At 39.0% G+C, this 13746-nt stretch overlaps 1 long non-coding RNA gene across 1 annotated transcript in view; it reads left to right on the top strand.

Annotated features, from left to right (window-relative positions):
* Positions 1-2847: 2847 nt before the first annotated feature.
* The window catches only part of LOC120523476, a 64068-nt gene continuing 53169 nt past the window's right edge, over positions 2848-13746 (top strand). Inside the window, exon 1 of the long non-coding RNA XR_005632637.1 lies at positions 2848-3064. This is a non-coding gene — a long non-coding RNA (uncharacterized LOC120523476). The remainder of the gene's footprint in view (positions 3065-13746) is intronic.

Raw genomic sequence — 13746 nt, 5'->3', positions numbered from 1 at the left:
TCTAAATTCATGAAAATCTGCTACATAATTTCAGTATGAAAGCTCTAGGACTCATAGATATCCAGAAATTTTATTTACATTTCATGCAAAACTCATTGCTACATGAGAGGGGGACAGGGAGATGAAGAATAACACCAATTCACAACAGATTGAAGTTAGCCATTATAGCTGTCAATGTTGTCTAGGGGCTACAGCTATAAATGGGTAACCAGATGGTTGCTATTATTTTGCTCATTGCGCATTATTCTTGAATGGCAATAACATGAATATTGCAGTTATTTTCTAGTGTTAGATACATTTTGTTAAAGTATTCAACACAAAACATGCATCAATCAACCCTTCATTGCAGGGTAGGACCCTGGCCTAGGTGCCCACAAACCAAGCGAGCTTCAATGAATATGTGCTTTTTTGTTATGAGGGAGGAAACCAAAATGCCTGGGCACACAGAAGAACGTTCAAACCCCACACAGGATGTGACTGGGCCTTGAGCTCAAGCCACATACTGTATTTAGAAATGGCAGACAGCACCTGTACATTCTGCTCCAGTGTGCTGCATCAAAATAAAATATATGGTGTATTAAGCTTTATGGTATGCCAACTCTTCACTAATTTTTTACAAAATATCTTGTCAGGTTAGCTAGGAGCCTGATCTTAAAGGGTGGCAAAGGGTAAACAGTGTAAACCACACCACAGCACAAGCCCTTTGTGGTGCATTAGTGATCATATCATCATTTGTACAAAAAAAAAAAGACAGTTGCTTCACATTACCAGCAGTCAGCCCTTACACCATAAAAGCCTTTGGTTTATTTTTTGTAAAAATAAAGGGAGGAACACATTTGAATAGGTTTGTTTTTCCTAGTATCATTTGCTTTGCAAAATGTAAAAATCATGCAGCTGCAAACATACAAAAACCAGATGCTATCAGGAGTTCACAAAGTGAAAGATTAGAATCTCAGGTAAATGTTAACATTCTGTTTTGGAGTATGAATGTTTAATTTTTCATTTCCTATATAGTGCAAAAAGATGTGGTTTGTCAGATCTAAATGTAAATTTATGTTGGCGTGTTCAGAACTCTTTCCTTTCTCATGTCCATTGCTGTGAAGATGAACCCTGGCTCCCCATGACTCCTGACTTGTAAAACCACAATCAGAGAGTGAAAGGAATGAATGCATTTTTGTACCACATTCATATAAAAGGGCGGCATGGTGCCTCACAGTAAGTAGACCAGGGTCACTGTCAGATCCTTCCTGCATGGCGTTTGCATGTTCTACCCATGTAGAACTTGGGTTTCCTCTGGGTGCTCTGGTTTCCTCCCACAGTCCAAAAATATGTAGGTTAGGTGGACTGGTGAGACTAGATTGGTCCTAATGGGTGTACCTATCTGTGTGTGTGTGCTCCCCTGTGATGGACTGGCGCCCTGTCCAGGGACTGTTCCTGTCTTGCACCCTATGCTTGCTGGGTTATGCTCCAGCCCCCGCGACACTGCCTAGGATTAAGCTGTGGGTTCAGGTATTTTAGGCAGTATAATTAATGCATATCAAGCTGCCTATTGTGTAGCAGCACTTTATGATCCATCTTTTTATGTAAATATACAACATATAGCAATCAGCACATTATCTTTCACTTTTGTACTCATCCAATTCACTGTAACAAATTTGGTGCTTATTGTCCTTGTTCTTCTTATTTTAGAAACATTGTTTTGCTTGTTTATTTTGATCTTATTTTTATGGCATCATTTTTTTGAACGTTTTCTTGGTGGCTGCCACTATATCATGACACCTCTGTATGTTTGTCAGAGCAGGGCTACAAATCGCTCTTTATCCATTGTCTCTGTTTGGCAGTGTAACCTTCCTTCTACACCCCAAATCTCCTGAAAATCTATTTTCACCAGTATCACATATTTGTTTAATAACCTAAATATCTAAAATATTCAATTTAGGATTTTAAATTACACTTAGGGTGGCACAGTGGTAGCGCTGTTGCCTTGCAGTAAGTAGATAAGGTTTCGCATCCCTGGTTCTCCCTGCGTGAAGTTTGCTTGTTCTCCTCATCTCTGCATGGATTTCCTCCAGGTGCTTCGGTTTCCTCCAACTGTCCAAAGAATTTCCCTAGTGTGTGGTTTGTGGGTGTGCGTGTGTTTGCTCTGTGATGGATTGGTGCCCTGTCCAGGATTTGCTCTTGCCTTGTGCCCTATGATAGCTGGGACCGGCTGTGGCACCCCCCGAGAACTTGTTCAGGACTAAATGGGTTAAAAAAATTACTGACATTACACTTAATTTACTTCTTGTTAATTTTTTGTCTTGAGTCTATCCATTGGTCTTTGTTGTCCATTCTGTCATTCAAGGATCCCACGTCCTTTTTTCAATATGTTTTGGGGATACCCACCCAGTCTATGCTTCCTTGATGCCTATTGCTAATTTTCTCCCAATTATCTTTAAGACTAACAACTCTTTCCTTCTCCAAAGTTTTCTTTTGCAGCACCTCTCATCTCTATTTCATTTTCCATACAGAAGAGGCTGTTTTGTTTAGGAATAACTGCTGTAAAGGTCTCTCTAGACTCTCACTGAAAATCTGATATAACAGTGGTGGTGATCAATAGATCATCAGGTTCATGTAATACAGAATGGTGTGTTATGAGGCAACCTCTTGGAGATTGGATAACTGGTGATGGCTGTTGCTTTTTACCTACATTTTATTCTCACAGGGCATTGGGTGTTGTGTTTCCTTTGTGGCAGTGTTACCATTAGTTAGAACTGCATCTCCCAGCAGTCCTTTCAGGGGCTGTTGGGGGTCAAAGGTGGCCAAAGGGGTTTAAAAGGAGGGCAGGGGTCGAAGAAAAAAAAAAGTTTGTTTTGTTTGTTTGGTGCTTGTATTTATCTGTTGAATTCCCTGGCGTTGTTCTGCCATACATCTTCGTGTCCTGGATTGTATTGTTTGTTGGGGACTGGAATCATTTGTCTACCTGTCTACTATTTACTGAGGACGGTGTCTGGATTCATTGGCTTACCCAGAAGAAGGAGCGCTTCTGAACCATTCATCTGTCATCATACTTCAACAATTACCGGTAGGACTGTGTTTTTCCATTTCCCTCTCTTCATGCAAATCGCTGGACTTTAACTTCACCGTTGCTCATTTCATCCATGGACTTTACTGCGTGTTTGTCTGTTAAATGTAATATCGCCGAAGGGATCAGGGTCTGGTATTATTGTTTTCATTTAGTTAATTTAATTTCATTATACTTTTTTATCGTTTAAATTCCCAGCGTGTTTTTCTTTGTTGTCTCTGTAGTGTGTGTGTGTCGTGCCAAGGCTGGGGTTGTCCCTGGTAATCCTCGAGTAAAATAAATAAATCTCCGTCACACACGACGGTGTGAAATTTAGCGGCTTCTGACCGCTACACCTTTCACAGCCTTTCAACAGGACAAATTTTATCGGTACCCCGACTTATAAACCCATTCAAAAATGCAATCTTCTTGCTAAATCTTCTTGCTTCCTCCAATCTCGCACCAGTTTCTCAGACACATCAAATTTTGTTGCAGCAGCGCAGTTTCCAATTTCTTTCTCTACTTCTATGACGTTTGATTTAAAACCAGCTTAATATTTTCTTCTGATTGAACACTCCATCGTAGATAAGGGATGCTCTTACAATAAAGGTGTATGAGGGCATGAGATACACAAAACAGTGCAAGCATCGCTCAGAATAGTTCGGGTATTACTGTGTGGTCACATAGGCACAATACATAGGAAAAAAAAAGGCAGGGTGCTCCGTGCTTACTCTCTGCGTTAGAATATCATAATCTCTTGGACCAATAGCGTGAGTTTTCCGCATTCAAGATCTATGACCGACATTATAAAATACCGGAAATTATATGGTAAAATCAAGCCCCGAATTGTACGATGGAGAACTTAAACGTGAGTATATATGGTAAAATTTTAATAATCTAGAGTCCTTAGTATCATGAACTACCATTTTTGTCCACAACCACAGCACATCATTTGTGATTCCTAGCCAGTCTGCATTTATTTTGTTCTGGTAATTTTCACCATCTAACTCAATACCTTCCAATTCTATCACCTTCTGACCATGGCGTATTTAACTTCCTACTTTGAAGTCCTTGAAGCTCTGGTCTTGATGGTCTAATTGTATTATTTGCTGTAGCTTTCTAATGCTACGTTCACATTAGAAACCTCATTGCTCAGTTCTGATTTTTTGGTCAGAGCGTATTTGCCTATCTTGACAGTTCAAATTCATAAGTACAAGTGATCTCCATCTACTATAATGTGAACATAGCTGTCCTCCAAAATGGCATGCATGTGCACATTGATACAATTGTCATCTGCATCGCCAATAACAAAAAACTTCATTTTTGCAAGACGACTTGTGGTATTAAAACTGAGATAAGTGGTCGGTCAGTGGTCAGTGTATGTATTGCATTGCTCTGTAGAATAGTAAACAATTCTTCAGCTGTACATGATCAGATTGAGAAGATGAAAAAAAGGCAGACGGCTACTGTGTGCTGCTTTCTGAGCTATTGCGGACACCACTGCACCAAGAGATGTTTGGGTATGAGAAAGGAGCCAACAATGGTGGAACTGTTGTCACAGCTGTAGGTCTCCTCCATTGTTGTTTTGCCATACTCCTGGTGCTGGCTGATGATGACAGCATTTGGCCCATGTGTATAGACAAAAAAACACATGAATTCTAATCCGAGCATTCTCATTTATGTCACAAAGCCACAAATTGGGTACGTATCTAGGACCAAATATTAAAGTGACTCAAATCAGATTTATAAAGATTGCATTTCTGTGTCTACACAGACCTGGAAACATCAGATTTGTGTCACATTAAGGCAAAAAATTGGATTTGTGTCACTTTAGCCTGGTAATGGGAACATAGTCTAAAGAACTTACAGCGTCCCCAACTTGTATTCTTAACTTTTCTGTTTATCCATGTTAGATTACATTAATGATCTTAAATCTGGCCATTTCCTGGGCAAACAATTTCTGCATAACAGTCTTACTTTAATCCCTTTGAGTCAGAGCTCTGATTGGGTTTTAGTATTCTTGCCACCCATCCTTTGCTCTTTGATAGCATTGCACAGGCTACTGCATATACAGGAGTCCTCCTTTAACACACTTCTCAGGTCTCTGGGTTTATCTTATGTGCGTATACAACAGATGGTTTTTATTGACACACTTGCTATGTCAGATGCCACAGTCTTGCCAACCAGTCTGAAAGCTGAACTGTTCTTTGCACAGCTAATAGGCAAACAACTCAAAGACATATTAACTTGTCTTGAGTAATTCTAGCTAAATGTGCAAACATTGTAGGGCAGAAAAACATTTTACAGTGTCTTTGACAAACATCTAAAAGAGTCTTTAAAAAGGTTTGTAGACGGTTTGTTTTAACATAATAAATGGGTGATCTGCTATGTCACCACCAATAGTTCTTAAAAGATCCAATCCTTTATCAACAAATGTCTCCAATCAAAATCTCCACATTCAGTGGGTCGATAGAGTGCCAAACACTGTGGACAAGGGCAAACCAGGAGTTAGTGCACATGTAGATCAGGAGCAGAGACTGGTGATGGAAAATGATGATGGGGGCACCCAAAGCAGACCAGGATAAGTAGTCTAAATGAAGATCTCAAAGCCATCAGCCTGGGATGGAGCAAAAAAGATCACCAGAGTCCACAAGAAATAGAAGACAACTGTCAAGGCCCTATACTCCACAGAAAGTAAAGAGGATCGAATGAAAGATCTGTAATGAGTTTCAGTCGTACTACATTTGTAACCAGTTGATCTGAGTTAGCATACTTTTCAAATCCACTACATTTTGATACCTTATAAAGTGAATGGTTTAACAAGAGTTTGGTGCTTGGCAGTCCTTCATGCTTTCATTTCCTGAATGTGTTGCAAGTCACTTTTTCACTGAGGTTCCCTGTTAGACACCCATGAATATTTTTTGAGCCCACTTTACCCTGCACAGTTCGGAGCTGATACAAGCAGAACTCAGTTCAGAGCCCTTCAATCTTGTGGCATATTCATGCACACATCTGCACTCACTTGCACCTGGACATTCACCCAATCACCAGTCAACCTCACTATTCAAGCAATTTCATCATGGATGGATACATCTTCATCTGGGGAACACTCCCAATCATGCTAAGACCTAACACAACAACTGGGCCCTGGTAGGACAAAGCTTTATATTTCATTGTGAGGGCTGTTCCACAAGGGAATTTATTCCATGCACCATTGTCATCTATACCTGCTGTATTTGACTGTGATGGACTTTATCATAAGTGTTGCTTGTTTTCTGAGTAGTGTCTGTTGTTTTGGTTTGGTTTCATGTATATAATGTATGTAAATAATTATCATCATCTTGGAATTGGGGAGGGCTTTTACATATTCTTCTTCTTTTGGCTGCTCCTGTTAGGGGTTATCACAGTGGATCGTCTTGTTCCATATCTTCCTGTCCTCTACATCTTGCTCTGTCACACCCATCACCTGCATGTCCTCTCTCACCACATCCATAAACCTTCTCTTAGGCCTTCCTCTTTTCCGCTTACCTGGTAGCTCTATCCTTAGTATCCTTCTCTCAATATATGTTGTTTATTCAATAATTGTTTTTTCCTTCTTTATTTGTTGAATCTATACTTTATTATCTTTATTATATATTTAATATATATCAATTCATTGAGCCACTTATCAATGTCTCTGTGTGTGAATGTATGCATGCACAGTTACGGCTGGGCATGTTCCTCAGGTTGATGTAAAAAACTACTCAAATGGCTGTCTTCAGGCTATTTGAATCTTAGCATCCTCACAACCTCTACAACCTGATCTGGAGTGCAAATATAGTACATTCATAAAAAAATAAAAGATTGATTACTTACAGTGCTGGGATGAACTGCTTATCAAAAGTCAACAGTTAAATTTAAACTTTCCTGTTGGCACCGAATGCCAGCTGTGGAGTTTATTTATTGAGCTCACTTTGTTTTCTACAGTTTTTAAATTATTTTTTTACATGTCTTTCAAGTTACTTTACTACTCATTAACTGTTTTTGTTGGAAATGCATGAGACAGTTTTATTAATTTTACCTGGCATGGCAAAGCTTTATTCTTTTCTTCTTTTTACACTTCTTTTATTCAGACCTGTTGACCCTGTATATTCTGTTTTGCATTGTTATTTACAGCTATTTTTGCCAATTGTTAATTAGGCCAAAATATAATGGGTTGAGAATGTGATGAAAATTAACATGCTTGAAATGAAATTATTTTGGGGTATTGGCAAAGGTGGCAGACTAAAATATTGCATATTATTTGAACCCCCATTGCTGTGTGAACGAGCGGTTTAGTCTATTACATGGCATTTTAGAAACTGGGCTTCTTTGAATAATCGAGTTAGAAAGTGTAATTTAATAGATTCCATGCTTCACAGAAAGAGGTTTGAGGGCAGCCGCCCGTATACTTGAATTTGGCTGCCAAAATAGCAAAGGTTGTGGTTCAATGTCGCAGGTTTCAGTCCAGAACAAGAACAAAGCAAACAGGCAAACATGGTGGTTATATTGAGGGAAACGGGAAATTATGTCATCAGACAGGAACCGAAAGTGATGTCCTCAGGACTGAACTTGGAAGTGACGTCTTGGAACCAGAACTGCAAGTGGTGTCATCGGGCCCAAGTGGAATTTGCCATGATCTGTCTGTCAATAGCAAAAAAACAAGGATTAGTGAACTCTGTTGTCCCCTGGTTTCACGAGGAATTACCATCTTTTGAGCCATTTAGCAGCCTCCCATGCACAAGTGTGTGACGGTAGGTAAATGCACTCAATGTTGTCTGCACCTATGTTTGCACTGATCATTGCTGATTATCCACATTTTTATAGAATTAAAGAAGCAAACTGTATAGAAAGCTCTAAATTAAAAGAATACTACGAAAGCAATGTAAACATTTAAAGCTATAGCAGAGAATACAAATATTCATGCATGCAATGGAAATATTTGTAGACCAGATAACTAAATAATGAGATCTGCTGAAAGTAAGTTTATGCACTGATTGTGAAACTGGTTAAAATAAAATCTTGCAGACATGTGGGGCCCCAAGACTAAACTCGACAACCACAGCATTACAAAAATGGTAAAGATAAAGGAAAAATCTTCTCTAGGCAACGGCACGTGACAGCAGCTCTCTGTAAAATCACATTCAAAACCTTGATGGTTTTCATTTTTCCCTTCTACTGCTGGGGTGATTATCGACTACAGACTTTTTGTCTTTCCTAAATTCTAGCCAACTAGTCACTTTATAAATGGTGTTTTATACCCCTGCACAGGTCCACTTTTGAGAACTTAGACAAAGATTGAGTTTGTTAACCTGTATGTTTTAACATAAAATAAATGGATAGGCCACCATGCAGACAGACAGGCACAGAGCACAACAAGCAGAAAAGGATTGTGACAAACAAAGAAACTGGTGGTCCTTGGGCCTTGTTAAGGCTTTGGACTTCAAAACTTGAGGTTGTGAGTTCAAATCCTGCTACGGACACTGTGTGACCATAAGCAAGTCACTTCACCTGCCTGAGCTCCAATTACAATAAAACCAAAAATGAAAGTTAACCAAATATATCTAAATATGTTGTAAATTGCATTGGACAAAGGGTAGCCAGATATGTAAATGAAAATGGGCAGATGAGTCCTTGTAACATTTAGGTGTAGTTACTGCATACATTGTAGATAAAAAGTGTCTGCAGTTGACAAAACAGACTTCAGACTGCCTGCCCATTTCACCCTGTGTACAGGTTTAATGGTCTAAGAATACAGATTATTATTATCTACAGTAGGGCTCGTAGGATTGTCATGCCTACCCACGGTAATTCAATTACTCTTATTATCTCCTCACTCATTGCCACAGCTCCCCTACCACATCATCACAATCTGACTTTGTAAGTGTGCTTTTTCACTGTCTTTTTCCTAAGAGCAATCATTAGATGAATGTGATACCATAGTATGATAATTTGCACATACTTACTCCTTTATAAGAGGTTGATTTTTACACTTTATACTATGGAATCTTATCCTGCCACTTGAACATTTATATTTGCAAATGTGTTGCGTCCTTGTAACCTGTAATGTTGCTCACATATGTTTGCTTGTCTCTTCCAAGAACAACTATGAAGTGATATGACAAAGGTATTGTGCCCAAGATAGAAATAAAAATCTACGTATAAGGCATTTATTTACGTTTACTCTGAATATTTTGATATAGGGACAGATTTAATGTCCAACTGGAACAAATTTTTTCTTTTTTTGCCTGCATCGGTAGATTGCTATAAGTGAGTGTGTGACTGTCCCTTGAAGGTGTGATCCCTGCCCTGGGCCTCATGTTACCGATATTGGCTTAGCATATTGTATTGCTGGCTCTGAGTTTTGCCCCTTGGTAGTGATTGCTTGATTGTTTGTGTTATTGTTGGCTTGCCCCGATCATGTTTATGGATTTGCGCATTATCTATTTTTTATTTTTTTTTTAATCCCGTCATCTTTTTTGTCCTTAAGAGTGTTGAAATAATAGAGTTAAAAAATTAGACTGACAACATACTCAAGCTATATGTCTGCCTTGATAGACTTCACCTGCAGCTGTTTTTGAGAATGTTAAAGTGCTGTGATGTGTATTTATTTATTTTCAAGATGACAGAGAGTGAGCCTTGTGTCCAATGCTGCTGAATTTGTAAACAGCTGGACTTATTTTGTTTAATCAATGCTAAAAAGTGGTCATTCTTAATTCAAAATTAGTTGAATGAGATTTTTTTATTCATCTCACTGTTCTTTTGAATTTGCTTACTTTTAATAAAACTACAATGAAACTCAGTCAGAATGATACTTTGTTTTTTAAAGCAATCATTCACAACAGCACTAGGCACAAGGTGGGAACAAATAGTCTTTTAATTTAGTATGCTTCTAAACTTCCATAATTGTAGGCAAAAAACTCATTTGCAATTCCAATCTGTCAGGGTAGAAACAGACTTTGCAGTTATTAGGGCAGAAGATATTTGTGCAGTCCAGCTGCAGGTGACTTGTTCCATTTGTATGGGCTTGACTGTACAGCACTGATGATGGACATATAATGAGTAAAACTGGCCCCCCACCCAGTTATATCTGCAACAGTTCTCACTGTTCAGGTCCTATGGAGTTTTGTGTGTAACACACTGGTCTAAAGAGCTGTCTCTCCTCAAATTCTATATCTCCGTATGACAGACACCCCAGGAGGTTATTGCACCCCTCATGTCTTGAACATGGCCAGACTTTAGGATTTAAGCAGCACTTACAGAGAGCTTCCTGAGGCAGCTTTTTACTGTATATACTCCGTTATCAGTGCTTTGAAAAACTAAATTTAGACACATACAGACTTCATAAATGTTATACGTTTTGAAGCTCATTGGATTTTTTTTCTTTCTGCTTGTTTCTCTGCTTAAAAATGTCACAAGCTGTAAGTAGTACTGTCACCAAAGTCTTTTATGATTGGGTAGAGAGGAGAGAAGATAAGATACGTTGAGGCTTCCTATTTTCCACGTAAAATATCATCTTGGTTTACTGTTGTTACCAGCTCCAAACTCCCACAGAGAGGACAGCATGAAGTAAAACAATGCAGAATGAGAGTGGCTTCCTCCTCTCTCACAGTGCAAAAATATAGTAGCAGTGGTTTAGTTTGTAGATAAGCGTTTAAAACTTTCCCCTGTGATGTCTCATAATATGTAAACAAGTGAAACGCAGCTTTTCAGAATTTCATGCAGTGATGGCATCTAGATATAGACTGCTTTTTCCCACACTATACCCTTTTTTCTTGATAAGGCAGCATGTGAAATCAAATTAAATGGTGTTCATAGTCTTCTTGAAGATATGATAGGACTTGATAGGAATCTTGCTTTGTGGGTTTTTAAAGATGTTTGGAGAAGCAGGATGGGTTTTTTGCTGCTATTCATCCACTTATTCATTCAACCTTCTACACACTGCGCCTGCATCTTCCAGCACATGGCGTAAACAATAGAGCTTACTGTCATAGTGTGTCTGGATCCAGGACAATGACAAGGAAGCCAAATGATCAAAATTTAGTATTTTTACTCCAAATAACTTTTTTAAAGATGTGCTACTGAGTGGGATGGCTAGCTCACACACCCACTTGTGACCAGCAAGAAATCACTCGGGGCCGAAACCACCTCCTAGTTCACCTCCTCACACTGCGAGAACAAGGGGTCTGATACTGATGGTGCTATCTCACCCAGTTGAGCAAATGGGAGCTCTCTTTGCTCAACTGAACAACCAGGATTTTGAACTCTAAATTCAAATGTGCAGATGTCATGTTTGTTATAATTCAGACAAATAATTGTGAGTTGCTCTTTTAAAATGTTCTTTCAAGTTCATTTTGACATTTTGGAAGGTTTTAGACATCAGAAGTTTTTGTCTTCAGGAAACATTAATAATTATTGTGTTTGTTTTACCACAACACTATTTTTGTTTATGTATCAGCGCTGCCATTTTTAGTGGGTCTCAGTTGCTAGGCTACAATCCTAACCTTGCTAAACCCTTGTCATGATGTAACATCATCATCACAATACTTTAAAGCTGGCACCACATGCTTGGCACAACATCCAGGATTCTTGTTAGCAGTTTCCTGTGTGATTCCCTCATCTAGTGACCTTTGGTTTTAGCATCATTGTGATCCTTTTTTGACTGTAAATGTTGCATAATGTTAAATAAATATGTGAGCAAAAGAGTGAAGAAAATGGACAATGTACAAAGGAAAAGAAAGCAAGAGAATTGCTGGTATGCCCACTTCAAGCCACGGGTACAATACAAGCCAGGAACGACGACATGCCTTGGTCAGTTTAAACGCTGGCACAGCTCAGTAAAGGGGTCTTCCATGGACAGATGATAGAGGAGGAGGAGGACACTGCTCATAGTTCACTATATAATTTCTTTTCACCTCTTCTTATCTGTACAGTGCTGAAAATGTCTAGTTCATTACATGGGCCACGTAAATGTCCAGCCTGCAAGCCTCAATGCTGTATGTAATCAGGAAACCATGATACAGTGTGTACTGCTTTTGATCTAAAACCCTACAAATCTTTGAAACAGTACACGATTACAGAATAAAATGTTACATTCAAATCTGACTGAAGCTACCATTTTAAAAGGGTATGCTATAAGGTGAAGTTATATTTATACTCAAAATTCCCAATATTCCTATTAATTACCTGTTTGAATTCAGAAGAATACAGTTTCCTATAAAACTGTCTTTTGCAATGACCATCAAAAAAGCGAAATCGCTAGGAAAAGCAACAATTGATCTACAGCAGGAATGTTTTTCTAATGTGTAAAGTATGTAGCATGTTCAAAAGTGGGCAGCGCAATGGCATAGTGGTTACACTGCTGCCTCACAGTTAGGACACCAGGGTTCACATCCTGGGTCCTTCCTTCGTGGAGTTCACATGTTCTTTCCAGGTGCTTTGGTTTCCTCTCCCCAACCTAAATGGCATGCAGGTGGATTGGCGATGCTAAAAGGGTTGTGTTGTTCACCCTGCAATGAGCTGGCACCCTGTCCAGGAATTGTTCCCTTGCACCCTATGCTTGCTCGGTTGGGCTCCAGTAACTCACAGTAACTGAAGCCCATTGTCTTAGGAAATGTCTTTGGAAAAACTGGGTAACACAGCTAGTAAAGTATATAAATTATTTTAATACTCAGTATGCTTTATATCTGAAGTCATGATATAATCAGAAATGAGTGTGGAAGGTTTTTCAGTAAACCCCCACAGTACAATATACAATAATGAAAGGTACAAAATAAATAAGAAAAATACGTACAGAATGAAATAAATAGTTTCATATGTGGGTGTGGGTCAGACCCTCATAATTATTAGTGGTTAGCCTTTTCCGCTTATACTGGGCATGTATTATGTATTGTAGCACTGGTTGTGTTTCACAAAAAGTAGTGTCGTTTTTGTTTTTTTGTACCCAGTTAGAGTGGCTCTCATAATTTCATTGTGATTATGTTACAATGACAAAGTCTTTCTTCTTCTTCCTCTTCTTTTTCTATAGCGCTTTCTTCCGTGACCAAACACAAGCAATTTGCACATGCTCTGCCCTTACTTTTTTGCTGCAGGCCATCTGTTCACAGGAATGCCAATAAAATTAGTGTAACCTTTACAAGAACTACAGCAGTGGTTCAATCTGCCTGGAGCATTAACTTGTGGTAGTGTGGGCTCATAGGGAAGTTTACAGTTGAAATGAGGGCTATTCAGTCCACCCGCTATGTTTGAATGGTCAGTTTCTAATTAGTCTCCTGTAGGTGGATGACTACATTCAATGGCATTCCCATTTGGGGAGACTCCTTTTCTTTTTTCAGATAAACCCAACTTGCTTTGCTCCTATTTGTTCCATGAAGTAGATTATTAAATGTTTCTGAAGGAGGGTCAGTATCTTGAGAGCTCTTCTGCCCCAACTGATGCAGTTCACACAGCATGCAGGCACTTTCTTCTCAGAGCGCCAGTCATTATTACACATGCCCCTTCCTTGATGTGTCTGCCTAAAACAATTTGTGAGACATTTAAAATGAAGCATTCTATTTTTAATGCAGATGGGCAACCTGTCGTTCCTCCATTGACTACATCACCTTTTGTGGTGGTCACAATCCAGGAAAAAGAACATAACATCTAAATCTGGGTCCAGTCACTTGTGAAGTTTGCTTGTGTTTCTT

Source organism: Polypterus senegalus, chromosome 2 (assembly GCF_016835505.1).
Source record: "Polypterus senegalus isolate Bchr_013 chromosome 2, ASM1683550v1, whole genome shotgun sequence".
Classification (NCBI taxonomy): domain Eukaryota; kingdom Metazoa; phylum Chordata; class Cladistia; order Polypteriformes; family Polypteridae; genus Polypterus; species Polypterus senegalus.
The sequence above is the reverse complement of the archived record's forward strand: the minus strand, read 5'-3'. Positions and strand labels throughout refer to the sequence as shown.